At 46.0% G+C, this 18163-nt stretch overlaps 1 long non-coding RNA gene across 1 annotated transcript; it reads right to left on the bottom strand.

The window, feature by feature from the left end:
* Positions 1-586: 586 nt before the first annotated feature.
* Positions 587-2468, bottom strand: LOC116156525 (uncharacterized). Its single transcript, XR_010383031.1, has 3 exons — positions 2404-2468; positions 1474-1694; positions 587-1121 (listed from the first exon to the last, which is right to left on the bottom strand). It is a non-coding gene; the product is annotated as an uncharacterized LOC116156525 (long non-coding RNA).
* Positions 2469-18163: the final 15695 nt, after the last annotated feature.

Raw genomic sequence — 18163 nt, forward strand, 5'->3', positions numbered from 1 at the left:
GTGGCACACTTGGAACACGGACCCGTCAGGTGTGACTTGAGCTTGGGTAACAGGAAACAGGGGAATGGCCCAGAGAGGGCAGGGAAATTGGGCCAAGTTCTGCAAAGGGCCTTTGCCACCATGCCAGAGAGTCCGGATTTTATTTCATAGGCAGTAGAGAACTTGGAAGTTTCCCAGCAGAGGGGTGATTGAACGAGTATCTGTGTTTTACACAGACAGGGCCAGGGGCCGGGGCCAGGTTAGAGAAGAGGGCACGGGGAGCAGTTAGGGGCCAGGATGGGCTGGCGGGGGAGGAACCAGGCGGGAGGGCCGTCCTCAGGTGGTGGGTTGTGGGCTTTGGCAGACAGGAAAGAGGCTTTAATGGAGTCCAGGGAGGGAAGCCAAAAACTGAGAGCCAGAAACAGCCTGGCAGGATGAGGGGAGCAAGGCATAGAGATGGAGGGTGTGTGAAGGGGCAGAGATGGCCACCCAGTGCCTGCAAGAACCGGACAGGGCCTTTGGGGAAAAGATGTCATTTTTTATTATAAAAACAACACTTCATAATTGTAAAAAAGTAAAACAGGACAGAGATATATGTGGTCCTCCCTCTCGCCCTTTGCCCCCTCAACACCTAGAGGGAGTTACTGCTCACAATTTGGGGTTTGTCCTCCCCAGCTCTCTGTTCTACGCTCACATTTTTTAAAATAAAAATGGAAAGCATATGTATTTTTATGCAATTTACTCTTTTACTGAAAATATCTGTCTTGCAGACATCTTTCCTGTCAGCACATAGAGATCTACCTCGTTCTTTTTAAACAGGTTTGTCATTTTTCAGAGTCCAGGTGTCCCACGATTTACCTGTGGTTGAGCATTCACATTGTTGCCATCAATCTAGTCTCCCAGGTGAGGCTGCAGCCCACACAGTGAAGGCGTGGGAACCCTCGCAGTGGAATCGCAGCCTCAAGTCGGCTTGTGCAGTTTGCTTAGTGCTGCCTCGTTAGGGCAGGAGCCCAGCGCAGCCACCAGGGTGAGAGGCCACAAGGGGCCGCCCTGGCCACTTCCATCTTGGCAGAAAAAGAAGGCTTGACTTGAGTGATGCAGATGGAGTAGAATCAGCAGGACCTGGCACGGTAGATAAAATACTAGCAGGAATTAAAAAAAAAAAAAAGATGTTCTAGTTCATCAGCAAATCCCACTGGCTTTATCTTCAGAATAAATCCAGAGCCGGTCCATTTCTTCCTCCACCCACCGCCGCCCATTCTAATCCAAGCCACAGTCTCGCCCGTGCACTAGGGAGATTGTCCCCAGAGCAAATGAGATACTCCTTTTAAAATATGAGTGAGACCAGGCTATGCCTTCACTCCAGAATCCTTCACCAGCGTCCCAACCACTCAGAATTAAGTGCAGATTCTCTCCGAGGCCTCCAGGGCCCTGAGGGCTCCAGACAATCCCACCTAAACAGCTCCCCCATCCGTCTCCCCTCCCACCACTTACCGCAGGCAAGGGCCTTTCCTGTTTGCTCCTGGGTTTACCGTCTGTGTCCCTGCTGGCATGGAAGCTTCCTTCACGGCTGCATCCTCAGGGCCCAGCTCTGTGCCTGGCACAGATGGGCGCTCAGTAAATATCCATTTCCTGGATTGATACTGACTGGGTTGCTCTGATTCAGACTGAGAGCTGGGGGAAGATGCCCAGCAGACGGAGATAGATCTTTGCCCCTAAAGAATCATGAATGCTGATGTTGTATCATCTTGCTAAATCTGTGGACTTTAAAATACTCTGTTGTGTTCATTAACACGTTCATTCCCACAACAAAAACTTACTAATGATCTGCTGCTTTTGGGGGAGCAGACCCAAGCCAGACAGCCCAGGCTGAATCCTGCCTCTGCTACTACCAGGGATGTGACGTGCCTTCAGACCAGCCCTCACCATGCTGTCCCTCGTCTGTAAAGTGGGCACATTAGTCATATTTCCTTCGTATATTTGTTGTGAGGATTAAATAAATTAACGTATATGTAGAACCATGCCGGGCACACGAAGTTGCTAGCGTTGCTCTTACTGCTGTTCCTACCCTGTGCTGGGCACCGCTCCAGGTGGTGGACGAACAGAGGTGAGCACAGAGGAGCTCACCATCCAGAGGGGGAGCAGGGCAGCCAACCCTGACAATTCAGAGTAATTCCCTTCCTGCAGGTGTGCCCGGGAGCCTGGGCAGCATCCCTCCCTGGAGGACTTGGCTCCCTGGTGAGTAAAGATCCGAGGGGCCCCCACAGCTGCGCGTCTCTGCCCCTCCCACCCAGGCCAGGCGCTGTCTGTAACAGAGCTCCTGCACCAGAGTCCCAGCGGCCCCCAGTTCATCACCACCCCTTCCAGCACACACCCCCCCACCCATCCTGGCCCTCCTCTTGCGCTGGTCCTCTCTAGGCTTACCGCCATGCAGTTTCACGGGAGCTGCATGTTGAGGTGTTTTGCTTTCTTTAATCAGGCGTGTAAAGAACTGCCGGCCTCCGTGCTGGGCAGGTGGCTGCTTCCTGTCCTTGGAGAGGCCTTCCCTTCCCGTCAACATCTGCTCTCGGCACTAGACATTTCCTGATTACTAATTTATCTTTTTGCTTGTTGTCACTTCCACTAAACCAGCAGTTCCCGAGCATTTTGGTCTCAGGACTCCTTCACACTCGTAAAAATTGAGGACTCCAAAGAGCTTTGGTTTATGTGGGTTACATCTGTCTATAATAAAGCCGAGAAATTGAAAAAATAGGTATTAATGCATTCGAAAAAAACAGTAATAAGCCCACCATTAAATGTTCACATAAACAGCATTTTTTCATTCTTTTTTTAAATTGAAGTATAGTCAGTTTCCAATGTTGTGTCCGTTTCTGGTGTACAGCATAATGTTTCAGCCATACATATATATTCATTTTCATATTCTTTTTCATTATAGGTTACTACAAGATATTGAATGTAGTTCCCAGTGCTATACAGTAGAAACTTGTTGTTTATGTCATGAATAGCATTTTTTTATGAAAAATAACTATTTCCAAAACCAAAAAAAAACCACATAGTGAGTCGAGTGGCATTATTTTACATTTTTATAAATCTCTTTAATGTCTGATTTTAGAGACACAAAGTTGATAAGACATTATTTACCCATCAAATACCTTTGCTTGTAGTTTTTTTTAATAATGAAAAAATACACATTTCATAAAGTTTACCATTCCTAACCATTTTAAGTGTACAGTTTTGTGGCATTAAGTACATTCACATTATTGTGCAACCATCACCACCATCCATCTCTGGGACTTTTTCATCTTCCCAAATGGAAACTTTGTCCCCACCACCAAACACTAGCTCCTTACCTCCTATTCCTCTTTTTCTTATAACTGTCCAAGTAACAGAGATGGCTATCCACTTTCTGGAATAACTTTTTCTTCTCCTTAATTTAGATTTTCAAAATATCTACTGTTGGCATCACCAAAGGTAAATATTTTGAATGCTTTCTACATGTGGCTTTGTTCCGACATACAGGAAGCATGGGACATATGCTCTATCTTTAGGTAGCTTAGTTTTAGCTAGACAGGAACATAAGATAAAGTGAAATTTATGTGAAAGTGTGAATTTACTCAGAAACTATTTATTGAAAGTCTGTATTTCATTGATTGTAAAATGCCCATTTTTTTTCACATTTTAGCATCTCTTAAATTGGGATGAATTTTACTGTTGTTAGATATCAAGAGTTTAATCCTCAGAGTTTTTTTCTAGTGGTACATAAAATAATGGTTCATTTTATAATTGAAGTCATCTTAGATACGATGGGAAAGAAAAGTGTCAGGTACCTTTCAAAGTGCTGGGGATATAGCAGGGATCAAAACAGACAGAATGGATCGTGGAAAAACACAGCAGGCACTCATGAAATACTGGTTCCTTCCTTCTCTTAAAAACTGGCAAGTACGCACCTGAAGTCCGACATAGGACTTTGCTCATAGCTATTCCCCCCTCCGCTGACAGCTCAGAGGGTATTCGAGATTGTGGATACCAACAGAACAAAATGTTCATTGCCTTTTGCTGAAAAGTAACAGTATCTTTCATTGGTAGGCACTTTACAATTTACACAACATTTCCACATGCGTGATTTACCGAATATTTACTGAATGAATGTTCTCATTGGATCACAGCATCCCTTTGAGACCGGCCAGCAAAACTGCATCACCCTCTTATGGGGTCTTCTTCAAGGTCACCCTGCTAATAAAGGGCAGGCTAGTTAACATTTACAAATCTCAAACTCCTAATTTATCCCTTCCCATCCTCTTTCCCCTTGGTAACCATAAGTTTGTTTTCTATGTCTGTGAGTCTGTTTCTGTTTTGTAAATAAGTTCATTTGCATCATATTTTAGATTCCACATTTAAGGGATATCATATGGGATTTTCTCTCTCTTTCTCACTTCACTTAGAATGACGATCTCTAGGTCCATTCATGTTGCTGCAAATGGTATTATTTCATTCTTTTTTATGGCTGAGTAGTATTCCATTGTATAAATATACCACAGCTTGTTTATCCAATCATCTGTGGATGGACATTTAAGTTGCTTCCGTGTCTTGGCCATTGTAAACAGTGTGGCTATGAACACTGAGATTCCATGCACCTTGGATGATCCCGTGGACTGTGTGAAGTTTTGTGCGCATGTACCCATGCGCATGTTTGTGGAGAGTGTTCCAGAGCCCTCATTGCAGTCTTAGAGGCCCCATGACCCACACAAGACTAGGAGCCTCTGACTCAGGACAGCCCCGAACGTGTCTGCTGTGTGCTGCTGACTGCCTGCCACCTTGGCACCCAAGAGAGTTGCTGTTGGCTCTTCCTGCCTCTGACTCCCCACTTTAAAAGATGTAGTAACTTTCTCGAGAGCTACTTGGTAAGGAGTTGCAGCAAAGGACATGAGCTCAGGCTCAGGAACCTGATGGCCCGGGTTTGAATATTGGTCCAGCAAGTGCCTGCTATGTGACTCTGGATGGTTACTTCACCTCTCTGAGCCTCAGTTCCTTCATCAGAGAATGGGGATAAGTTGTGCTGAACAGGTTAATTCCCATAAAGGCTTACATTGTCCTGTGGCTCATGTACATGTAAATACACAATAGGGCCACCATCACTAATAATATGATACTGGGCCAAAATATCCTGTAGAGGGATTTGTATTTCAACTTGAAACGTGATTGAATATTGTGTTATAGCACGAGGTGTGAAGGGCCTGCTCGACACAGGTGGGCCTCAGTTCTGGAAACTTTAGCGGCACAGAGGACTGCACTGCGCCAGCGCTGTAACTCTAGGATTTAGACTTCAGTGAAGATCTGACTCAAAAGATTTGGTTCCTGGAAGATTTTTTAAATTTAGGTAGAAATATGTATAAAATATGAAGTACAACAACAAAATACTTTTCCTCAGTGAAACAGACAATGTACTTTATACCCTCATCAGTGATTTTTAGAATATTTACTTGATCATATCACTGATCAAGAAATACTTTTGGAATTTCTCTTAAAAAGAACCCTAGGAGGTAGTCAGAGCTGTGCAACAAATTAATTACTTTGTGGTCATCTTTGAGTTTTGTTCTGGGTCCTAAATGATATTATTTATTTTGATCAGTATCCTTATTAATCAGGCTGGGTTATGATGACTTCTGCATATTTTCAGAAATTAAATTCACCTCCCAAAGATGAAAACTCACCAGTACTGAGGACAATAAAAAGAGTGTCCAGTTTCATAAGTGTATTTATCAAAGCTCATCAAATGGTACACTTAAAAGAAAGCACACATTTTTGGGGTCTAAATTAAAGAAAAGATAAAGAATTCAAAATAGGCACCCTGAGCTCAGAAGGCAACTCCCAAGAGTTCGATGGGTAACCCAGCTACTGAATTCAGTGCATACCCAGGGTAGTGTTGGGGGGCTACTCTGACTTCTGGCCTGTGCATACAGACACCCACCTTCAGCCACTGCAGCGGAGGGTGGCTGAGCTCATGTGTGTCCACCCCACTGTGAGCCTAGGAGTGACAGCTCCCTCACTGTAAACTAGTCCCCCCTCCCCACCCCTCCCAGATCAGAGACATCAAAGCCCACGTGCTAGGGTGACTTCTTCCTCAGACCTGCCTGTAAGCTTCAGCATGTGGTGTCCTTAGGCCCCATCAGCCTCTGGATTTCCTTCTATAGGAGCTACTTCTGGCTGGAGAACTTTCTGCGACTGACTGTATGGAGAGGCTTCTGGAAAGTGTTGTGGAAGCAACTCAGAACAGCTCTGCCCACTGAACTGGGAGCCTAGGTGAGCACCATGCCCGGCCAGGGCCGGAGCTGCAGGAAAACACCAGGCTGGACAGGCTGCAGCCTTTCAGCTGTGTGAGGAAGGGCTGGCCCGGGACACAAGATCCCAGCCGGAGAACTTGACGCTTGAGACATGCTTCCTTGTGTTAGTCAATTGCTGGTGGCTGAATCCTGCTTAAATGCCCCTCCTAGGATGCCCTGGGCCAGCCTTTCCCCCGCCTACCACCCCCACCCCACAGTGGTGGTTCTACTTGTAGAAGGAAAGGTTGAAGCCATTTGTTTGATCCTAAACAGATCGTCCTGGTCCCCTACTGCTGTCCCCACGGGGGGTTTGTGGCTCTACTTTCAGCAAAATTAATTCCTTTTCTCTTTTACAGCTTTTGAGAAAGCAAGGTGGGGATTTTGTGGCTGCTGGTGTGCTCTAACACATACCTGCAAAATTAGACACAGATCCAGAACAGTGAGGAATCACCTTTTATTTAGAACCTGGTCACTAGTCAGAATACCTCGTTTCCCAGTAAAGGCAGTTTGTCACTTGCCTTTCGTGCACAGCCAGCGCAGATGTATACTTGATCACCCTTGCGGCAGGCGAGACCGGGCTCTGAGTGTCAGTTTCATGATAAACCTTTGGTGTCAGTAGAGGCACGTAGATAGCAGGATGGGGTTTTCACCTCCCACTGTTCCTCTCTTTGCTCCTAGCAAACTCTGCAAGGCAGCCCCCAATAGGGCATTACAAAATATATTAATGGGTAGATCAAAGATAGGAAAGCCAAATTAATTTACAAGCCTGATAAATGTCCTCTTTAATGCCAGTGCTTTATAGCGAGATGCCGCTTCCTGTTTCCTCACACCACCACCATGTCATGGTAATTTGTATGTGTTTTCTAGAGTCGTTGATTCATTTAGTAAAAATGCAGTGAGCCCATGTGGAGCAGCCTTGTGGCTGTGGAGGAGGCTTATAGCACGAGGCTGACACTGAACCGAAAGAGCAAGTAATGGAAGGGCTTTCACAAGTGAGACTCGGGGCTTGGACAGAAAGCTTGTTGGCGGTGGGTGTAAGGCTAGGTCATGGGTCCTGGTGTGAGCTGAACCCTGGACCTGAATCTCTTGGGGAGATTAAGGTCTGGAGAATTGAAATGATTTGCCCAGGACCTCCTGACTTCAGCCTGTAGGTTTTTCTTCTAGACCATTCTTGATTTGATTTGATTTGATCTTTTTAAACTTCTAAAGAAAAGGAAAAAATTTTCATACTCTTAAAACTCATTAGATTTATATGAAAACATCATTTCCCAAACTGTATTTCATGAAGTAGTAGTTCTATGAGATATTATCATGTATTCTCAATTTTAAATATTAGGTTAGCAGTATTTTTTTCTAAAATTACAGGTTTATAAAAATGTTATATCCATATATGTAATTATTATTAGCCTTAATATTGTATGATAATCTTTCTTTAATGAATACTGGTCCAAACCCTAAAATGCAAGGAAATAGAAATAGCATGAAAGGTCAGCTAATAAATGAATTGCATGCCGGGTCTTGTAATATGGATCTAACTCATGGGCAACATTTGTCAACCAACACTGGGTATGTCATTTATTCACCTGCAAACCTGTGTTCTGGATTCTGGATTATATTTTTCATTAAAACCTCATTATAGGGTTGATATTCAATATTTTATATTAAACATCAAATCAGATTTTAAAAACTTATTGGAACCTTAGGCGGCTTTATAAAACAAGTTTGCATTTAGGCACTGAATTATTCAGCTCTGCGTACATCTGCAACACTCAGTCCCACAGACAGATAAGTGGGAGGGCGTGAAGCCCTCCAGGTCTGTGGCTTCTTGGCGGAAGAGGACAGCTCGTGTGTTCACCGCCAGTTTCATCACTGGCTCAGTGCATAGCCTCAGTGCTCTGGTTCTTTTGCCCATAGAATGTGTGTTGACTGAAGAACTTTGCAAATAGAAAATAGAAGGACCAAAAACACACTATGGGAACAGTTGGGTATTGAGGGATAGATTATCTCACAATCTTTACCCAAAATGTCTTTCAAAGGTAACAGTTTTATGCAGCTTGGCCCACATTTTCTGTAACCACACAATTATGAGGCCCAAGGATTCTGGAAAATGTTTTGTGTGTGTGAATATTTTTTACAATAAAAAACACAACCTGATGCCCCATATGGACTGTCTGTGATGTATGATTCAGTGGACTTAATGATTTTCCCTTAAAGGTGTTTCATAAATATTTTGCAACTCATCGGGGGAGCTCAAGCTCACTCTTGGTAAGAGTTTTGGTCTTAATTCAGGATAGATTTTTGCCTTAGAGAACCTTTCAGCAGAACTCTGAATAACACAAGTTAGGCCCAGATCTAAACATTCTTAGAAAGTCCTAGTCTCTTTAATAAGAGATGGTCAAAGATCATAGTTAAAATGATTTTTCTGGTATTAGGAACATTATATCCTGGATATGGAAGGACACTTTGGCTTCTAAATAGCCAAATATTGATTTTTTTTTAATTGATCATTTGGTTGTGTTTTTGACAGATCTTTTATATTTTTAGTTATTTATTTATTATTGAAGTATAGTTGATTTCATTACACTGTTTTATAAGAATAGTTAATGAAAGAAAAACTTTCTTTACTTGAGTGTCTTGTTTGCTGAGACACACTGCATCTTCATTCATCATGGGTAGTGACAGAAGTTGAAATGATTTTACTTTGGTCCTTAATTGTATTTATAGCAAAAGTCAAAACACTATTTCATTCAATTATGACTGGTAAGGGTCTGCCCCAAATTTATCTTAATAAACCCTTTCTTTACAATATGCATGAATAGTTTATAAATAAGATGGTAAAGAGATAATTTGAAATGCTTCTATTTTATCACACTTTGTCTAATTCAGACCTTTCAATGATTCGGATTAGCAAGTGGACCAAATTGGCCAAACTGTCACACACCACCATCGCCAGCACTAGGACCAACACTGATGCCTGACCCAGCAAGTGTGCAGATTAATGGTCAGGATGACTCTGCTGGTTTAGCACCACCTTCAGAGCAAGTAATTTCAAGCTCTCCATCTCTGAAGTTCCTGCTGCCTGGAATCTTTGGTGACTTTTTTTTTTTTTTTCAAGAGGAATTTTTAAAGCATGAGAAATGGGTGTTCCCGTGGGAACTTCATGCCGGCGACAGCGTCTGGCTCCATCCCTCAAGCATTAGCTGGGGTCGCCGCAGCGCCAGGTCCTCTGCTATCCGCCCAACGCGTGTGGAACCTTAAGCGTCTGGCCAGTGAGGACAGAGGAGCTAAACAGCGCTCCGGGACTTTGTAATCACAGTCGTCCTCTGCGCAGGGCGGTTCAATGGGAAAAACAGAGGCGCCTTCAAAACCGAAAGGGACATGAGCCACTGCAGAGAACGACTGCGTTTTGTGAGTGTGTCCCAGCTACGCATCTGCTGGGAGCCCGCACTGGCGGCCCCGCCTCTGCGACCTCGGGCGGGGGCGACCGACCTCTGGCGGGGGCTGAGCCGAGGGGGTGCATGTGGCCCCGGCCGGCTGCGGGGGCCCGGGATGCGGGGCCTCATTTTCTTTCCTTGTAAAGTGAATTCCCGGAAGGGTTCCGATGCTTTTGCTTGACAGAACACGGGGAAAAGACTTTAAAATGTATTCCATTGTCTTTGCTGGTGACAGAGCGGCCTCCCGCAGCATGTTTCCAAGTGTCTCTTTGGAACCGTGCGAGAGCGGTTACTGCCTTCTCCGCTTAAAGCACCGCAATAATGAGTAGGAAGAAAAAGTGCTTGTTGCAAAGCGCTGATCATTATAGGTCTCCGAGCGTTCTGCATCCACCTGCTGAGGAAATCATGGCTTTGAAGGAGGGGGAATTGATTGCGCAGTTCATTTGCAAGTTTAGATGACCTAAAAGGGAGGAACTGACGAATGCTGGCTACTGAGGCAGAGCTGGTAATCTTCGTCTCAGTTTCCACTGCCCACTCCTGGGACAATAAGATCCCACATCCCTTTGGCTGTGGCCCCGTATGGCAGTGTGGCTGGCACATTTTCTAGGACCGAGCTAGCTGGAGAGGGGCTCTTCGCTGTTACAAGCACCATATGTAGTGGCTGCTGTCTTACAAGACCAGTGGTGGGAAGTCCTTCTAAGACTTATGTGCGGATCCTGGGAGATTGGGAAGAGAAGTGGATGCATGATTCCAGAGTCTTCCTTGTATCACATACTTGCTGTGGGTTTGAGAAAGTCCTGTAAACTTCCAGGGCCCCAATTTCCTCCTGATCCAAATAGAAGATGGCTAGTGGCCTCCGTGGGTTCTAAGGCCACCTGACTAACAGGACACAGAAGTGACTGTCCAGTGGGAGATGACAGAGAATAGTATTCTGCCTACAGTGTCGCTCAGCTCCTCCTTCCCTGAGCCTCCTTTGCATGGAAGCCTGAAGTCGGCCAGCAGCTCACACTAGCTGTAACCATTTAGTAGGGTGAGCCTGTGTATACTAATTAGCTGGTATAAAGATCAAACTCAGATTCTACCCAGATTTTCTAAGATAAGCACTTTATAGAGAGAAATGGACTTGAAAGGCGGTATCTGGAGGATTTAAATGGTATACAGTCTGCTAGGAATTGTGGAAAGTCTTATTGACAAAAAGAATAGTTGCGGCTGCAGTCAAAATCTGAGGCAAGTTTGATAGGGGATGGAGAGGAGAAGTAACTTGTATACAGACACACAAACAAGAAAAGTCGGTCTAAGAAGGTAGCTCCAGGCCAGGGCAGCTCAAGGAGACTGAGTTAGGGTCAGCTGGAGTGGCTTAGTCAGGGAGGGCCATATGGAACTGAAAATGTCCTGGGTTGAACAGTGTCCCTCAGATATTCACATCCACTGGAACCTGTGAATGTGACCTTATTTGGAAACGGTCTTGGCAGACATAATCAAGTTGAGGTGGGGTCCCTCTAGATTAGGGTGGGCCCAAATCCAATGACTGATGTCCTCATAAGAAGAGGAAAATTTGGACACAGAGACACTGACACAGAGGGAAGATGGCCGTGTGAAGATGCAGGCAGGGACTGGAGTAATGCTGCTACAAGCCAAGGAATGCCAAGGACTGCTGGTGTCTTAGCCCAGGCTGCTGTGACAATATACCACAGACTGGGTGGCTTAAACAGACACTTACTGGAGGTTGAGAAGTTCAGGATCAAGGTGCCAGCAGATCTGGTGTCTGTTGAGGGCTCTTATTCTCGTTTGTAGACAGCTGACTTCTTGCTGTGTTCTCACATGGCAGAGAGAGAGACAGAGGTCTTGTCTCTCATCTTATAAGGGTGCTAATCCCATTATGGGGGCTTCACCCTTATGACCTCATCTAAACTGATTACCTCCCAAAGGACTCATGTCCTAATACCATCATATTGGGGGTTAGGGTTTCAACATTTGAATTTGGGGGGACATAGGCATTCAGTCCATACCAACCGGGAACCACTAGAAGCTTGAAGAGGCAAGGAAGGATCCTCCTCTCAAGCCTTCAGAAGGAACATGGCCCTGCTGGCACCTTGATTTCAGACTTCTAGTCTCCAGAACTGTGAGAGAACACATTTCTTCTCTCGGAAGGGTGAATCAGTCAGTTCAGCAAGTTTAAAAGGTGGTCATATCAATGAATAATAATTGTCTGCTTTATGCTGTCAACTCTCAAACAACTTCCTAGAGCAAACCCGCAAGGATCACACATGGTTAAAATACAGCTGCCTCACACACAGAACCAACGGCATGGGAACCGTACATGACCTAGACTGGGAGAGAAAACCGCCGCACCTATGCTATCTGACTCATGCCTCCCTCCCCAGTTTCACCTGTGACCACTCTCCACCTTGCTCCATATACTGTAGCCAGTCTGGGCAACTGTCTGCTTCTTGATACTCCAAGCTCATCCCTGCCCCAGGGTCTTTGCACATGCTACTCCCTCTGCCTGTAAAGCTCCTCTGGTTCTTCACGTGATTGGCTGCTCCTTGTCCTTCAGATCTTGCCCTCAATGCCAAGTCTTCAGAGAAGCCTTTCCTGACCACCCTATCCAAAGTAGCAGCCCCACTGTAGCAGGCACCCCCACCCAGTATGTCCACATCTTAATCCCTGGAACCTGTGAATGTATTCTGTTCCTTGCAGGGGAGAATTCAGGTTGCAAATGGAATGACTTTGCTAATCAGTTGACTTTAATGAGGTTATCCTGGATTATCTGGGTGGGCCCAGTGTAATCAAAAGGGTCCTTAAATGGGGGTGAGAAAGGCAGAGGATTCAGAACTGAGAGACAGCATTGCGAGGAAGATTTGACTGACCACTGCAGGCTTTGAAGAGGAGGCAGATGCCACGAACCAAGGGATGTGGGTGACCTCTAGAAGCTGAAAAACGCAAAGATGTTCATTCTCTGTTGGAGCCTCCAAAAAGAACCCAGCTCTGACAGCACCTTGATTTTAGTTCATTGAGATGCATTTTGGACTTCTAACCCCCAGAACTGTCAGCTGATAAATTCGTGTTGTTTTAAGCCACTGAGTTTGTAGTACTTTGTCATAGCAGCCCTAGGAAACTAATATGACCTTAACTTGCATGCCAAGCCCTCAGAGAAGCCTCCTCTGACCGCCTTCTTCAAGGTAACACCCCCGCCTCATCTAGTTACTCTCTCGGGCACGGCCGTGTGCTAAGCACTGTTTCGGGCAGTAGGAATACAGCTGTGAACAAGACATTAAAAATCTCTGCCTTCACAGATCCTGCCGGGTTTTGGGGGAATGGGGAGACACAATAAACAAATAAGGAAAATAAACAGGATGGTGAGAAATTCTAGGGAAGAAAGGCAGACCCACGAAGGGGATGGGGGTCCTGGGGCTGGAGGATTGTGCCGTGTAAATGGCGCGGACACAGAATATGACTTCACTTGTGGGCAAAGACCCGAAGCAGGTGAGGGGAGGCAGCAGCTCTCTGGGGAAGGAGCAGAGAGAAAACATAATAGCAGGTGAGCAGCCAGCACAGCCATCTAATTCATCATCCAAACCAGGGCCTCTGAGAGCACAGGTGGCACTATTAATAACTGTGCCGGACCAACAGGCATAAACCCAGACACGGGTCACCTCTCAACGCAGGGTCCCTGGGCAGCGAGGACAGGTGGCTGGAGCAGAGTGGATGAAGGAGGGAGTAGGAATGAGGTCCGAGAGGAAAGGAGCAAGTTTGGTACAGCTTCACAGGTCACGGTGGGAACGCTGTCTTTTACTCCGGGGGGGGTGGGGGTGGTAGAAAATGATGGGAGAGTTTTGAGCAGGATATGATTGGGTTTATGTTTTAAAAGGATTGCCCCTAGCTGGCATGGTGAAAACTGAACCTCAGGGCAAAAGGGCAGAGACAGGAGGCTGGTGAGGGCTCCCGGGATCCCCAAGGGCCCCTGTGCAGTGAGTGGACTGGGAGAGATGGAGGCTGATGGTGGAGCCTGCAGGAGTTGCCTTCACACAGGAAGTGGGGTGAGGAAACGGGGATCTGAGGATGACACCTCATCTCCCTCAGGGACTTTCCAAGCCTGTGAGTCTCTGAGCTGCTACATGCGTCTTTCTCTGTAGATGGAAGATTGACTGTGCGGGGACCTTGTCTGTCTTACTCAGCACCCAGTGTACACTGTCTGGCACAGAGTAGCCATTCAACGTATCTTGAGTGAAATAGTGGATGGAAAGGAACTGGCGTTTTAATTTTCATTGTGCCAATAAGAAATCTGAAACAAAAGAAATTAAATAAATGGTTTGCCCAAAGTCATTATTGTCTCAGAGGCAAAACTGGGCACCAATCCAGGTCCTCTGACTCCACGTCTGCAGCAACTGGCTGTGAATTCATGGCCTCCGGGCCTCACACCCTTGCCTTTGTTTGAAATTTGGTGCCATAGTGAAGTGAGGGCCTTGGAAGCGCCCAGGTTAGAAGGCAGAGGCACCAATGATTGAGAATTAATTTCACAAAGAAAAGCTCTGGGTGCTCCTGGTACGAGGAAGGCCACTGAACTGGGCTGGACCCCCAAAAATCAGAAGCAGCACCATCAAGACGACAGGAGATGGGTCTTCCTGCTTCATCCCCACCACAGAAGGGAGGGCGGTCTTGCCCAGCAGAGTTGTTTATCCTAATAATTCAGGAGGAAAGCATGCATTTTTCTGAATTGCATTACCAAGCTTCTTTTTTCCTTTCCTTAATTTTCTGTCCTCCATCAGAATTCATCCAGTAGCACTGCCTGGTGGGATGCTGAGAGGAGCCCCGGCAGGGAAAGTGGGAGGAAGGAGCTGCCTGTAGCTTTCTGAGGAGATGCCTTGGTTTCCTCTCCCAATCTAGGTCATGTCCGATTTCCACGCCATTGCCAAACACAGGCTCAGTTCTATGTGTGAGGCAGCTGCATTTTGATAATGTGTGATTCTTGTGGATTTGTTCAATGAAATTGTTTGAGATCTGAGAGAATTAAGCAGATTAATTGCTACTCATTAATAGGTCACCTTTTCAACTTGCTGAATGGACCCTTCAAAGAGAAGGGATGGACTTATTTGACCGATTCTTACATAATTATCATGAGAAACTGAACATATAAAGAGAATGGCTGGGAGAGAGGAGGGTATAGCCTAGTGGTAGAGTGCATGCTTAGCATGCCAGAGGTCCTGGGTTCAATCCCCAGACCCTCCATTAAAAGGAACGAAAGAAAGGAAGGAAGGAAGAAAGGGAGGGAGGGAAGTAGGAAGTAAGGAAGGAAGGAAAGGAAAGGAAAGGAAGAAAGAAAGAAAGGAAGAAAGAAAGAAAGAAAGAAAGTAAGTTAGTTAAAGATAATAGCCAGACCATATACACAATAGAACTTTGACCAGCAACCAGTCCGGGAAACTGACTTCCTTCCCTACAGTCAACAACCCAGGAAGTCAGCCCACTGTAAATCAGACTTGCAGGAAGCCAGATTCCTATCTCTTGTGACAAATCCAAGAAGCTAAATAAAAAATTCTACAACAGTTGACCCCAAATGACCAGATCTAGATGAATAACCAACAGCTTTCTTAACCTTTGTCCTCCCTTCCAGTGTAGGACCAACCAGAGAAAGCCAACTGTGCATTCTTAACCAATCATGTAAGACATTCACTGTAGTTACCCCACCTCCAGCTCCAATCAGGGCACACCTGAAGCCTCTCCCTTTTTGCCACTTTAAAGCTTTCCCACTCTTCCTGCCTCTGAGTCATTCACCAAAACTCAAGTGACACTGGCCCACTCCTTCGCTATAGCAAGTTCAAAACAAATAGCCTTGCTTTTCTCATTTGTTTGGTCTTCATTTATTTCCGCAGTTAACAGAGGACCAGAGACTTAATTACACATGCATGTATGCATAAAATAGTACGTGTGTTTGCATACACATACAGGCAACACAGAGTTAAATATTCTTTTAAAAATTGGTTTTAGTTTGAAAATGACTGATTCTTTGGCAAATATTCAAGTAAAAGTGCATCTAAACAAAATGCAGGCGCTTTCCCAGAAACAACTATATCTAAAAATGTCATGGTTCTAAACTTGCAGAGAGTTATCTTAAAAGTGTAATCTCTGCTCTGCTGGAGAATGGGAGGCCAGCCGTCAGGAGGGGCAGCATTTTGCCTTGAAATGGTGAAAGTAGGACAGACCCCCAGCATATTTCAGGCTGGGGAGCCCACAGATTTTGAGTAGGGCAGATCTTTATCTGTTCCAAGAAAGGGTTGTGACAATCAAAAGCCACAGGTGGACGGAAACAGCGAGGGCACCAGGTGCCACTGGAGGAGAAATGCAGAGAGGGGCCCTGGGGCCACATGAGGAGGGAGAGAGCTCTGTGAGGTCGCTGTCACGGGGAGGGACCAGAAGGTTTCAACCAGTTCTCAACCTTGAAATCTGAATTGGGCCCCCATGGACTGAAAGAAATTAGCCTTCAAATAAATCAGCTATGGCCAAGTGAATAACATTTTTATTAAAGATTTAAATCTAAAAAAAAATTTTTTAATCTACCCTGGCTTCTAAAGCAACCAGACTTAGCATTATGACTTTTTGTGACTGACCTTGTTAGACTAGAGTTGGGGTCTGGGGATGCTGTACAGTGGAGACATGGGCTGCTCCCCGGGGTTATGTTGGGTTGGAATCCCCGGGGCCTGGGGCAGAGCTGAGTGGTTTGATGAGGCCTTTCAGATGTGTCTGTGCCACCAGCCTCTGACGTCCCCTGAGTCCCACCCCATGTTCCTCTGTCCCAGCCGCCCTCCCTACCCTTCTTTATCACAAGGGGGTCCCCTAGCCTCGCAGAAGCTCTCTAATCTGGCTGTACTGTCACCGTAACATTAATATCAGTGATTCCTTGTCACTGGCAAATCCTTTCTGGCAGGTTAAACGCATGTTCAGCTACTGCATTCAAGTTTCCAATATGCCATGGGGTTTATGTGACATCTTTTGTTTTATCATTTTCTCTGCCTAGGTTCAAATCCTAACTCCACCTCCTACTCAGTCCATGTCCTCTGTGCCTCCGTTCTCTCATGTGGAAAAAAGGCAGCGCTAAGTGCACACTTCGTTGTGTTGGTGAGAGGATTTGATGAGTCAGGTGCTCAGGGGGGTCCCTGGCACACAGTAGGCAATGTAGACACCCTAGCTATTCATACACGAATCTGTTCACGGAGGTGGGACCAAGGTGCTCACTGGCAGGCAGTGGCCGAATGTACTCTTAGGCTTTGAGGGCTGCAGACAGCTCCAGTGGCAGCCCTCCCAGGAAGGAGAGAAGGAATGTGGCAAAAATTATGCTTGAAAATAAACGAGATGCCCCTGGAAACTGAAATACTCGATGGAAAGGACCTTGGAGATGTTGCTAGCGGGGCTTCAGTGTTTCTGAAACTGTAGCCCCACTTGGATTGTGTGATGTGGGGTCTCCTAGGAAGTGGGGTGATGCCTTTTGAGCTTTGCCGGGTCAAGTAGGCCTGCTACCTCCCAGCCCTCTGGCTCCCCAGCACCCCTGCACGCCTCCACGGTGGGGTAAAAAATCTGCATGCTGTAGGCAGAGGCGCCCAGAAATGTAACTGAAAACTGTCTATAATTGATTCTGTCTTGCTCACAAGTCCCCACTCCTGCTAAAGGCAGAAAAAAGAAAAAAAGTTTAAACACCGTGAACTTGCTAATCAAAGCTAACTCAATCTCTTCAGGCTTCAAAAACTCCTTCCGAGTTAACTCAGGCACATCAAGATAAGAATTAAGTACATTCAGGTTCAGGTTCCCTGTTGGAGCGCCTTCTCTCCACGCCTTCTTCCCCCGGCAGGGTCCAGGCTCCTGACTCCCGCCTCTAAGCTGTGTGGCTGAGGTGGTTCCCGGGCTGCCTGTCCTGTGTCCACTGAGCAGCCGTCCCGCCTGGTTCAGGCTCCAGCCCAGCGCTCCGGCCACAGTGTCCTTCTAACCCACTGCCCGGCAACCCATGTTCTGCTCCCACGTTCACCTCCGCCCTTCCCACTGATGTTTTGACCCAGAGGGAGGAGCCAGGGCCCTTTCATCTGATCCCCTGCCTCTTCCTGCCTGATGGGAACTTCTCCAGGTCATATCCTCTGACCTTGTGCCCTCCTCCCGGGTCCAAGTCCACCAGATTCAGTCATTATTTCTTGATGGGGAGCCCTTGGAATTTAGAAAATCACTTTCTTCTCTGAACCCAGCTCAGTTTCAAGACTATCATCTCATGTACACTTGGAGTTGGTCTTAACACTCAAAGGTAAAAGGGTCTTTTTTTCTCTTGTTACATTCCTTATACAAAAACCATAATTCTCCCTGAGGCAAACAGGTGCCTCTGGTTGAATAAGAGAAGGAAAAAATATTAATACATTAAAATTTTTATTTCTCTTTTATGTCTAGCGTAGCATT

The sequence above is a fragment of the Camelus dromedarius genome, chromosome 11 (assembly GCF_036321535.1).
Source record: "Camelus dromedarius isolate mCamDro1 chromosome 11, mCamDro1.pat, whole genome shotgun sequence".
NCBI lineage: Eukaryota > Metazoa > Chordata > Mammalia > Artiodactyla > Camelidae > Camelus > Camelus dromedarius.